Source organism: Pseudophryne corroboree, chromosome 10 (genome assembly GCF_028390025.1).
Source record: "Pseudophryne corroboree isolate aPseCor3 chromosome 10, aPseCor3.hap2, whole genome shotgun sequence".
Classification (NCBI taxonomy): Eukaryota; Metazoa; Chordata; class Amphibia; order Anura; family Myobatrachidae; genus Pseudophryne; species Pseudophryne corroboree.
In genome coordinates this window covers 144,155,483-144,167,998 of record NC_086453.1, presented here as the reverse complement: position 1 = coordinate 144,167,998, position 12,516 = coordinate 144,155,483, and the positions used below count along the sequence as shown (strand labels likewise).

Here is a 12,516-nt window from a genome sequence, read left to right as displayed (position 1 = left end):
CTCTTATCTAAACAATTTGTGGCGTCAAATCTGTGACGCAATTCCTATTTATTAAGCACTGATATCAAAGTCATTAAAAACCTAACCCATGAAAAGCAACAAATGTAAACTACTGTAATTGCAATGAGAAAATGCCGTTATACAACCAATCATAGTGTGATATGTATTAATCTATGCAAAGAAATCAGAGGGCAGAGAGAGGTTGGAATGAACCCTTAAACCACTAAGGCTGGGCTGTTGCAGATATTGCACCATGCCCATTCACAATGGTACATTTAAAAACACGTGATAGTATAAGTAACTCCCTAATAAACATCAAACCATTGTAACTATCATAGGGAGTTCTAAAGGGAGGCATGCACTATTGGCAATCTAATTAATAATTACTCAATTAAATTAAGAAATAAATATGGTTAAAAAAAATAAACCACCCCATGACCATGGCTCTGCCTTAGACATGTACTTAGTTGCCCTGCACTGTAAATACATTTAGGCATGCTTGTAAAACCGGTCAGTAAATGATTATTGTCTGCCTCTGTGTGCCTCATTTGGGCAACCATCCATATCAGTTTAATGTGACCACCCAAAATTAGAAATGGATCTTTCGGCTCTGTGTATCCCATTAATTAACAGTGAAATGCGTCACATCCTGCTCAACATAAAACCTCAGGGGACCTTTGGCTCCAGAAATAATATCTGGGTCACAATAAAAAAGAGCATATGGAATAACCAAGCTGGGAGGAAAATGCATCTACATTGCAAGTGTGAAATGCGTCCCAAAGAAATGCGCATTTTGCTTAGCATGTAGAGCTGGCTGCTTATGCAAAATGTGGTAATACAGGTTGAGTATCCCATATCCAAATATTCCGAAATACGGAATATTCCGAAATACGGACTTTTTTGAGTGAGAGCGAGATAGTGAAACCTTTGTTTTTTGATGGCTCAATGTACACAAACTTTGTTTAATACACAAAGTTATTAAAAATATTGTATTAAATGACCTTCAGGCTGTGTGTATAAGGTGTATATGAAACATAAATGAATTGTGTGAATGTAGACACACTTTGTTTAATGCACAAAGTTATAACAAATACTGGCTAAAATTACCTTCAGGCTGTGTGTATAAGGTGTATATGAAACGTAAATGCATTCTGTGCTTAGGCCTGGGTCCCATCGCCATGATATCTCATTATGGTATGCAATGATTCCAAAATACGGAAAAATCCGATATCCAAAATACCTCTGGTCCCAAGCATTTTGGATAAGGGATACTCAACCTGTATATCAGTCTGCTTTACTCCTGGAGAGCACAGTGGTTAATGTAGCTGGGTTATAGTACATGGCCAGACAGACCAAGATGCAAATTAAACTTTTTATTAAGTTTAAACCAATCATCCATTGTCTTCCCCTTTAATATATCAAATGGAAATCTGCTTTATTGCTGTGACCTGATTGCTAATATCAGTGTATTAATGCAAATGCAGTAGACTACAGCAGGAACATAACTATTAGAATAAGTGGGAAGTATTCATATGCATTCAACCAATCAAAAGCGCTCGCTTATAATCACCTTGAACAAATCATGTTTTGACCCAGACAAGACTGTGATCAGGTTCCAAACAGGCGCATCTCTGTCTTTCATTTAGTCAACACAGGACAACATTACGGTACTTACTTATACAATCCCCTCCAATCTTTGCCCTGTCCCCCTAAGCCGTCCTAAGCACGAGCTGCATCTCATTATGGGTAAGGATTGAGAAGGAGACATTAATTGTGGTTACAGTATGTCTAACTCAACCTAAGTTCCACATTGTTTATGAGTGTATTTATTGGATGGATGGATGGATGGATGGATGGATGGATGGTGGATAGATGGATGGATGGATGGATGGATGGATGGTGGATAGATGGCAGATGGATGACATTTTCGTTAAGATGGAAACCAGACGGCTTCGATTTATTTCTTTTATTACTCATTTTTATTACCGATATTTAATTTTCTCCCTTAATAATGTATTATTTATCTGAACTGCTAAAATATAACTGCTGCAAAATAACTGCCAATATAAAGTGTCTGACACATTACTACAGCATCTGGCTAGCAAGCCTTAGGGGTCTATTTACTAAGGCTTGGATGGAGATAAAGTGGATGGATATAAAGTACCAGCCAATCAGATCCTAACTGTCATTTTTCAAACCGAGCCTGTGACATGGCAGTTAGACAGTGATTGGCTGGTTCTTTATCTCCGTCCAAGGCTTCGTAAATAGACCTCTTTATGTCCAATAAATAAGAGAGGAAACAATTACTATTCCAAAGAAAACATTTATAGTATGATATATTGTTATTCAAATACAACAATTTAAATATGAATAATATAAATATAATGTACGGCACTCACTATGCGTGTGGTAGTATACTTGCCAGGGTACTTTCCACTATGAATAATATGCTGGAGCATGCACAATACAGATATATTTCGGTGGCATTCTGCGACTTAATAAATGAATCTTACTCCTATTTGGCATCTCTGTAGTTGTCACTTTAATTTAGTCAGGATCCCTATATGTGTATATATATATATATATATATATATACACCAAAATGGGTGTGCTTTGAGAAGATTTTGGGGTGTATTTGTCCGTGGGCAAGTGGCCTAATAGGTTAGTAAGTCATTCTTTGTCCACTCTGGTACGTCAGTAGTTATGAGCTGATTCAGCCTGTAAAACTGCTGCCTCACCTGCGTTTAGGCAACAGGTGCTCTGTAGACAGAATTTCAGAATATTTTGCCCATTATAGATGCCAGAAAATGGCTGTGTAACCTCTCTTCCTCAGGAAGAGAATGTATTTGTGATGACAATTTAGTGCTGAAAGGAACGTAGAATTGCCCTCCACCATTACTATGCGAGTATCTGATTCCCACTAACCGGAACACATCTAAACCGTCACCTCGAGGATTACCAATGTTACAGAAACAAAAAGGAGATTTATGGTAGAGTTACCATTGTTAAATCTCTTTCTGCGAGGTACACTGGATTCCACAGGGATTAACATTGGGGTGTAGAGTTGGATCTTGATCCGAGGTACCAACAGGCTAAAGCTTTGACTGTTCCCAGGATGCACTGCACTGCCTCCTCTATAGCCCCGCCTCCAGGCACTGGAGCTCAGTTTTGTTAACCAGTCCAATGTAGTAGCAGGTAAGAGAGATGGTAGATGTTAGTCACATAGACCCACATTCTCACGACAGGAGAAGGGACTAGCGGCTAATGCGCGTTGGTGGGCCACCCGTCACCCCAATTTCCTGGAGGCCTTTATATGTGCCATTTCTCATTTTTGGATTGGTCATTGATTCATATGCGGACAATTTCCCACCATCTGCTTCACTGCAGACTGTAGCGTTCAAGACATCCGTAGCTCTGGTGAGGACCCTCTTGGAAATACTTACCTTTGGGACTATCCTCCAGCGGGTGTTATACAGTCGGATTCATGTTATATTGGACTGGGCTGTCAGTTCTATAGGAATAAGAATCATCCACTTTCATTCACGTTATTTCCAGCATCAGAATTGGCACACTTGTGAATGCATAATATTTGGGTGACTTTTTAAAAAAAATGTAATGTTCTGTGATATATGTGTGTGTATTTTATTCTGATTAAATTGTGTGCACTTTTACAGACAATCCATCCTATTTCTTTAGCGCTGCCTCCTTTTCTGTTTTTACGTTTATAACCTATAGGAGTGACTAACTTTATCTTTCGGCAGCTGCTGATTAGTGAACCAGCCCTGAGCTAGCGTCCGACCTTTAACCAGCTGGTTAATTTGTTTTTTAGATCCCATGGAGCCACAGGAGGGACATAGGGAGGTTGAATCCATATCACACCCTGAGTGAAAGTGTGAACGTCAGGAAGAGACGCAATTTTTCTGTGAAACCACACCGACAAGGCAGATATATGGACATTGAGGGAGGCCAGACGAAGGCCCAAGTCTAGGCTTTGTTGTAGAACAGCCAGAAGCCTGCAAGTTCTGAAAGTATATGCATCATAATTCTTAGCAGCACACCAGGTGAAGAATTCCAGACCCTGTAATAAATCCGAGCTGAAGCTGGTTTACGGGCTTTCAATATAGATTGAATGACCGCCTCAGAGAATCCTTTTGCTCTCAGGAGTGAAGCTTCAAGAGCCACGCCATCAAAGCCAGTCTGGTCAGGTCTTGGTAGACACAAGGACCCTGAACAAGGAGGTCTGGGTGTTGAGGAAGTAGAAGAGGATGCTCTATCGATAGACCCTGCAGGTCTGAGAACCAATGCCATCTGGGCCACGCTGGAGCGACTAGAAGTAGTATTCTTCCTTCTTGCTTGAATTTCCGCATTACCCTGGGCAGGAGTGACAAAAAAGGGAACACATATGGCAGCCGAAAGTTCCATGGAATTGCCAGTGCGTCCATGAACGCTGCTTGAGGATCCCTTGTCCTTGCTCCGTAGACCGGAACCTTGTGATTGTGTCGAGATGCCATCAGATCTACATCTGGTAGGCCCCACTTGTCCACTAGGAGTTGAAAGACTTTTGGATGAAGACTCCACTCTCCGGAGTGACGACTGAGGAAGTCCACTTCCCAGTTGACGACTCCCGGAATGAACACTGCCGATATAGCTGGTAGATGGCGTTCCGCCCACTGGAGGATTTTTGACACTTTCATCATTGCCATGCGGCTTCGAGTGCCGCCCTGATGATTTATGTACGGCACCGTGGTGGCGTTGTCTGATTGTACTTGAACAGGCCTGTTCTGTACCAGAGGCAGGGCCAGTGTCAACGCATTGAACACTGCCCGCAATTCCAGAATGTTTATCGGGGAGGAGAGATTCCTCCCTGGTCCACCGACCCTGGAAAGAGTGTTGCTCCAACACCGCGCCCCAACCTCGCAGACTGGCGTCCGTTGTCAGGAGGACCCAGTTGGAGATCCAGAAAGGATGGCCCCTGCTCTATTGTTGGTCCTGTAGCCACCAGCTCAGTGACAGACGGACCTCCGTAGTCAAGGAGATCATTTGAGACCTGATCCGATGAGGCAGGCCGTCCCACTTGGAAAGGATTAACCTCTGCAGAGGGCGGGAATGAAATTGAGCGTACTCTACCATGTTGAAAGCTGACACCATGAGACCTAGTACTTGCATCACCGAGTGTATCGACACTCTCGGGCGAGAGAGGAAGTGTCTAATCTTGTCCTGAAGTTTCAGGACCTTCAACGGAGACAGAAACAGTCTTTGGCTGTGTGTGTCCAGCAGCACCCCCAGGTGCACCATGCTCCAAGCAGTGATCAGCAAGGACTTCTTCTAATTGATGAGCCACCCGTGGGCTTGTAGGAATTGGACCGACATCTCCAGTTGACTGAGGAGGACCTCTTGGGAGTTTGCCAGAATCTGCAAGTCGTCCAGATATGGCTGGATCTTGATTCCCTGACGACGGTGGATAGACGTCATCACGGCCATGACCTTGGTGAAAATCTGAGGTGCCGTGGCCAGTCCAAACAGTAGAACTTGGAATTGAAAATGAAGGTTGCCAATAGCAAACCGCAGATATTGCTGATGCGAAATGGCAATAGGTATGTGCAGGTAAGCATCCTGTATGTCCAGGGATACCATATAGTCCTCGGGTTACATGGCCAGCACAATAGAGCACAGGGTTTCCATAAGGAATTTGGACACTCTCACAAACTTGTTCAATGATTTGAGGATAGGCCAGGAAAGACCCATTTGGTTTCGGAACAAGAAACAGGGCCGAATTTTAACCCCTGCCTCTCTGGGACAGAGGTACCGGCACCACCACTTCTGTTTCCAGGAGGGATTGTACAACCAGGTGTAGAGCTTGTGCTTTCAATGGATCCAAGGGGATAACCGTTGAACAGAGCTGGTGAGGGGGACGTCACTTGAAAGAGATTGCGTACCCTTGAGAGACAACTTCCCGCACCCAGGCGTCTGAAGTGGTCTTTAACCAGGCCTGGGGAACTGCAGAAGTCGGCCTTCCATCATGCAGCAGGCGTGTCTTGTTTGGCAGCAGGCTGGTGGGCAGCCCAGGATTGTTTAGATTTGGGCTTAGTGGTTTTGGAAGTACGAGCATGTCACGGGTACGCCTGACCTTTTGCTTTACCTGGAGGCCAAAAGGAACAAAAAGTTGTACTCAGCCTTCGGAGCAGAAGGATTAGTACTAGGGAGAAACGCAGTCTTGGCTGTCGCCAAGTCAGTCACAATCTTGTTCAGATCCTCCCCAAATAGTATGTCTCCCTTGAAAGGAAGCACCTCCAAGGTCTTTTTAGAGTCTAGGTCCACTTTCCAGGATCTTAACCACAGAATCCGGCGAGCCAGGATAGACGTAGTAGGTGCCTTGGCAAACATGACCCCTGCATCAGAGGCCGCCTCCAGAATAAAGTAAGAGGCTGTGGTAATATATGACAGATACTGTCTGGCAGTGTCAGAAAAATCCGGAGGCAGCTCATCCTCAATTGCCTGAACCCATGCTTCAATTCCTTTTGCCACCCAAGAGGCAGCCATAGTGGGTCTATGTACAGCACCGGCAAGAGTGTAAATAGACTTCAGGCATTCCTCCACATGCTTATCTGTTGGTTCCTTCAGTGAGGTGACAGTGGTGACAGGCAGAGTAGATGACACCGCAAGACGGGCGACATGAGAGTCCACCGGCGGTGGTTTCCCACTTGTTACTCAACTCCGCAGGGATAGGATAACAGGCTAGCATCTTTTTAGACAGGGAAAACTTATTTCCTGGAGATGACCAGGATTCCTAACGTATGTCAATTAAAAGGTCAGAATGTGGCAAAACTACTTTAGCAACCTTCTGATGTTTGAACTTATCCGGTTTCATAGACGTAGCAGGGTGCTCAATATCATCATCAATTTGAAGAATCATCTTGATAGCCTCCACTAGATCAAGAACATCAACTTGAGTTGAAGATTCCTCATCAGAAACAACTGTATCAGTGTCTAACGGATCAGTATAATCCCCATCCTCATCGAAAGAATCATCCAAAATATTAGCGGATTGTGAGGAAGAAATGGCCCGCTTAGATGACCCCTTGGCCCCAGCAGGGCGAGGGGTAGGTTTCTGTCTAACCAAAGACTGATTTAATTGTTGTAACTGAGTAGACAGAGTATCCGCCCAAGGCGGGTTAACTACAGGGACAATACGTGGCTGTAATGGCAAAGGAGGGCCCACAGGGGGCGTAAGACTTGTTACAAGAGTAGTCAGCATATTTGAAAATGCAGCCCAAGGTGGGTCTTGATTTACCACAGGTGCTACAGACGAACTGGAAGGTACAGGGCACCCAGTTCCTGAACCCTCAGTTGAAACATTTTCCTCAGTCAAATCCGAGGCGCCAGCAATGCATGATGCAGGAGCGTCTGCGGAGTTTCCGCCCTGTGTAGCAGACATTATTGGGAATGTAGCCTTAGGGCGTAACAGTACAATATAACCAGACAAACACAATACCTGCAAAAAAAAACCTGTGTTATGTGACAGCAAATGCAGAGCACAAACAGAGGATTTAAGTGGTGTGAGGTGACTGAAACATACAGTGAAAAATACCAAACAGTATATCCTGCGGCACACTATATGTTATATGAGACCTTGACGCACGTAGCCCCCCATGGTACAGAATATAGTGATAGCAAAACGTGTGATACACAGAATAGAAACCACACAGCAGCTATAGGCACACTCAGTCACAAGTACAATGGATAAATTATCACATATAACACAATAAAACTGCACTGGACTAGTAAATCTACAAACAGATTAGTATGTATACAGATATTACCAGTAAACACTGGATGTATATCACAAAATACTTGTACTAAATATTCATATAGCAGTACACTTATTCCTAACTAACACTGTCTAAACTGACATGTAGAATACTTAAGTGTCTGTAAAAACACAGCACTGACAAGGCAGGCGGTTTTACAGAGGAGACAGTGCTTATCAGTCCCGGAGATCAGCCCAGCTAGTAGTGAAGATGGCGCCAAAATCTCAGCAGGGAGTGAGGGGGAGAGAAATGCAGCTCCAGGGCGGGAACACAAGCAGTAGATGGCGCCCGGAGCTGGGGGAGGGGCTACAGGTCAGCGCCTTATCCCCTCTGCTGGACTTCACCACCAGGTACTGTGGAGCCTATTACAAATGGATTTTAGTAAATCCAACCTGTGCTCCCTGCCCTGGTGGATATAGTGGGGTCCCTGTATGGCCACAGTGTCCACGCCAGTGGCGCGGTCCGTCTCCTCGGACCGCGACCGGATCGCGATTTACCGGCGGGGCCCACCTGGGGGACCCTCTTACCTCCTCCCTGTCATGCAGACACGCGATCCAGGAAAGCAGCAGTGGTGGTGTGCCTAGAAACCGGTGCGAACCAAGCTGCGGGAGTATGCAGCGCCGCTGATGGAGGTGATAGAGCCGCAGCCAGAGCCGGATTAAGGGGGTGGGGGTCCCGGGGATACGTACCCCGGGCCCCCCTTTCCAAAAGGGCCCCCTGCCACACCACAGATCGGATCTCTCTTCGATACAATCTGCGGTGCTGCGCTCACGAGTCCCGGCTCCCCGCTGCCCTGTCAAACATGCTCCCTGCTGCCCTGTCCCTCCTCCTTCTTCAGTGCAGCGTGCGGCGCGCCAATGACTGAGCCGCGGGCTTGCTGAGCCGGACAGCAATTGGACAGCTGAGCCGTCGCTCAGCTGCCCTGACTACAGCTCTAAGAGTGCTCTAACAGCTGTAGTCAGGGCACCTGAGCGACGGCTCAGCTGTCCAATTGCTGTCCAGCTCAGCAAGCCTGCGGCTCAGTCATTGGCGCGCCGCAGACTGCACTGAAGGAGGAGGGATTCTTAGCGATGTGTGGAGCCCCGGAGGCTGTGGCTCAGGCTGTGTTTGCTTCCTTGGAGGAGAGACCGAGAGAAGCCAGCTCTCGGTCTCCAATTGTACAGTACTGCCTGCCAGTAACCTAACCAAAAAAACAAAAATGTAAGGTTGGCCATATTTTAATTTATTTTATTCTTGGTTTTATTTATATATATATATATATATATATATATATATATATACACACACATATATATATATATATATATATATATATATATCAACCAAATGCTCTCCTTCTGTGCTGTTCTAAGGCTAATTAGATACAATAAGATACAGTACTCCTTGGGAGGGGCTGCCTATTTCACTAAGTCCCTTGTTAGGAGGGACTAGATACAAAAAATATAAATAGAAAGGAAATTGACGCCCAAAGGTTATTTTAACCTATAGATACAGGGAACCCAGTGGGTTTCACAATTAACATTGATTTTAAAACATAAACGTGAACTGTTCTTTCATAAAAAATGTATTAAAATGTACAGAAGCAATGAAGCAAGTCCATCATATTACACAGACAAAGTGATGTAATTTCTCTTCGAATACTCCATTCGAAGAGAAATTACATCACTTTGTCTGTGTAATATGATGGACTTGCTTCATTGCTTCTGTACATTTTAATACATTTTTTATGAAAGAACAGTTCACGTTTATGTTTTAAAATCAATGTTAATTGTGAAACCCACTGGGTTCCCTGTATCTATAGGTTAAAATAACCTTTGGGCGTCAATTTCCTTTCTATTTATATATATGTATACACTTTATTTTAGTCCATGGGGGCCCCCTGCTCTTTAGTGCCCCAGACCTCAGGGGCCTTAATCCGCAGCACAGCATGTCAGAATGACATAGAGAGTGCTGCGGCCCTTGAAGTCTTCTAAAAAAGCTCTTTTCAGGGCTGCCTAGCGCAGCCCCACCGGTTGGTTGACTGCCTGCACTGCAGGCACCTACTTACAAACTGAGCTCCAGTGCCTGGAGGCAGGGCTATAGAGGAAGCGGTGCAGTGCATCCTGGGAAGAGTCAAAGCTTTAGCCTGTTAGTGCCTCGGATCAAGATCCAACTCTACATCCCGATGTTATTCCCTGTGGAATACCAGTGTACTCTGCTGCAGAAATAGTGCTTTATTTATGTTTAGATAAAATAAACATTAACTCTTTTTAGTAACGTACCTGCCAGCCGGCCACCTTTGCATAGCATTAATATAATAATCTGCTTCTGCATTTCTACTTTATTTTCCCATAAACTGTTGTCAAATACTGATGTTAAAAATACCATGAGTTCATAATGTAATCCAGGTATTTGCATTAGGAAAATAACAGAAAAAGCAGAACCAAGGTATGCACACACTGTGGGTGCTTATCTAGTTCAGAAATATCCTTCATACAAGTAGTGACTATTATACCATGATGGAACTGGGAAAAAAATCTTGGGATTCGGTGAAAACCGAACCGTACCGGACCTGTTTCCGGAACGCCGGACCGGATCAGCTCCCTGCAGCGACCTCTGCCGCTGAGGAGCTGTGTAAGCGCGTCCACATCTGGGGGCGTGAATCCCATAAATCTTTCTGCTTTATGCCAACACTGTCAGCACCGCTGAATTTTCCAGGCTGAAACCTCAAGCCTAATTAGCTTTGTCCAGCCAGCCATCCCCCTGTTATTATCCATTTGCCTTGCCGTGCTGCCACTTACAATGAGCAATTTCCATGCAGCTAAAGTTGTGAACAGAACAACAAAACACAGAGGCTGCAGCCCTGCAGGAACGCCTCTGAGGGTTAAGGTGTGCTACATGTACACAGTTTAGCTGCTTCGTTGTTTGAGTTTCTATTTTATCTGCTGCCAACACCCAGAATACTTTACTTTCAAGTGTGCAGGAGTTTCTAAGTAGAAACACTCCTCCCCCCCCCCCCCCCCCCCCACAAACATACACAACTTTGCCCCACAAAGTAAAACAGTGTCCCACATAATTTTTTTTTTTTTTAATACTTGTTGATCTGACAGGCTCACCTGGTCCGACAGGTAAAAGCTATTCTGTGCAATTGGACAAATGAAATACACATATAATAGATATAACTATTTCTTAAGTCAAATAATATATTATAAATATATTTTTTTCAAAATATACATTTATGCCCATATGAATGGTAGGGAAGCATATTGGGAAATAAGATAGCTGGTAAAAACAATGCATTCCTGGTGAGCTGTCTTTATTACAGCCTTGAGCTAACCTTTATGAGACGGCTTCACTTGTAGGAAGTTTGGAAACAAAACAGACTTTGTTATATTGTTTTCAATCTTAGCTAAAGAAAACATACATGTCTCATTATTCCGCAGCTCTCCTACAGAGAGTTATTTACCTGGGAAAGGAGGAGGACAAGTGCAGTGCCGGATCCCACAAGAACAACACAGCTTTCTTTTTCCTACTTCATTCTGGAGTCTGGAATCTTGCAACTGAATCAGGAATTGCTGACGTTTGCCCTGCAGAACCAGTTTGCCTTGTGACAGAAGAGGCCTGGTTTTGCCACCCTTCTCATACACGATTACTCAAGTTGAACTATATTGCTATATATATAGGATGTTTACATAAATGTGTTTATTCATTTGAAAAGCATCCACCCATGCTAAGGGTTTTATGTTAGTGCATACATCTGAGAATTTCAGGGTACAGTAAAAACAATCTTTAAAAAAATAATAATAATAACAAGCTAATTATTTCACTTGCGGCCTGCTGGCTGAGTAGACAGATGTCTTCTCCCTCTGATAACGCTGTTCACGCTGGGTGGTTATGAGCTTAGGCTGCATATGAACATTTACAGCCTTATTTGGAGTGAGGAGTACATCCAACCATGTTGCACAGCAGGAAGGCAAATTTAAAGTGTACAGAGAGTTTTACTGGCCTGATTATTATTATACAGAGAAACCCCATTTCTCATGTGAAAACAGGTGTTTTGGTTACAGATAGGTCCTCTACTTATGTACCAAGCCCTCCATGGTGGTGAAAGCTACAGTATATCAAGGGCGAATTAATTAATGTGCAAAACTTAATGCTTCCATAGTACATGAGTTCATTTTTAATGAAGTCATGTAGTCTGTATATTTTAGGTGGAAGCCTGAACATAAGTATCCGGGGGGGGGCGGGGGGGGGGGGGGGGGGCAGAGCCGGCCATAGGCATAGGCAAACTAGGCAATTGCCTAGGGCATTTGATATGCCTAGGGGCATCAGCAGCTTCTGCTGATTAAAATGATATGCAGCATGCCTATATTCTGTGTGTAGCATTTCATATGCAGATACAGCCACAGTCTCACACAGTATATAGGCATGCTGTACATCATTTTAATCAGCAGAAGCTGCTTGTGCATCCTAGTGACATATCAATGCAAATAAGATGCATTTTCATTAAAAAAAGGTGCCCGACGTTAGCATTGAGGCAAGATTTATGAGGACACATCTGTATCCAAGCCGAGGCAGAGGTCACAGCGTTAGTGGCAGTGGGAGTGCTGTGTGCATGTGAGTGGGTTGGTTGTGCAGTAGTGTTCAGAATATGTGTAAGGAGCATTATATGTGTCATGTAAAAATGCATTAATAATGTGCAACATATGTGTAAGGGGCACTGTGTGTG

At 44.1% G+C, this 12,516-nt stretch overlaps 1 protein-coding gene across 2 annotated transcripts in view; it reads right to left on the bottom strand.

Annotated features, from left to right (window-relative positions):
* Positions 1–12,516, bottom strand: part of EPS8L1 (EPS8 signaling adaptor L1) — a 153,030-nt gene that overhangs the window by 71,127 nt on the left and 69,387 nt on the right. Inside the window, exon 1 of one of the 2 annotated variants that reach the window (XM_063942844.1) lies at positions 11,254–11,326. The exons of the other annotated variant lie outside the window; for it this stretch is intronic. The gene's annotated coding sequence lies outside the window, so the exon portion shown is untranslated. Of the gene's footprint in view, positions 1–11,253; positions 11,327–12,516 lie in introns of those variants that run through there. 2 annotated transcript variants of the gene reach the window in all.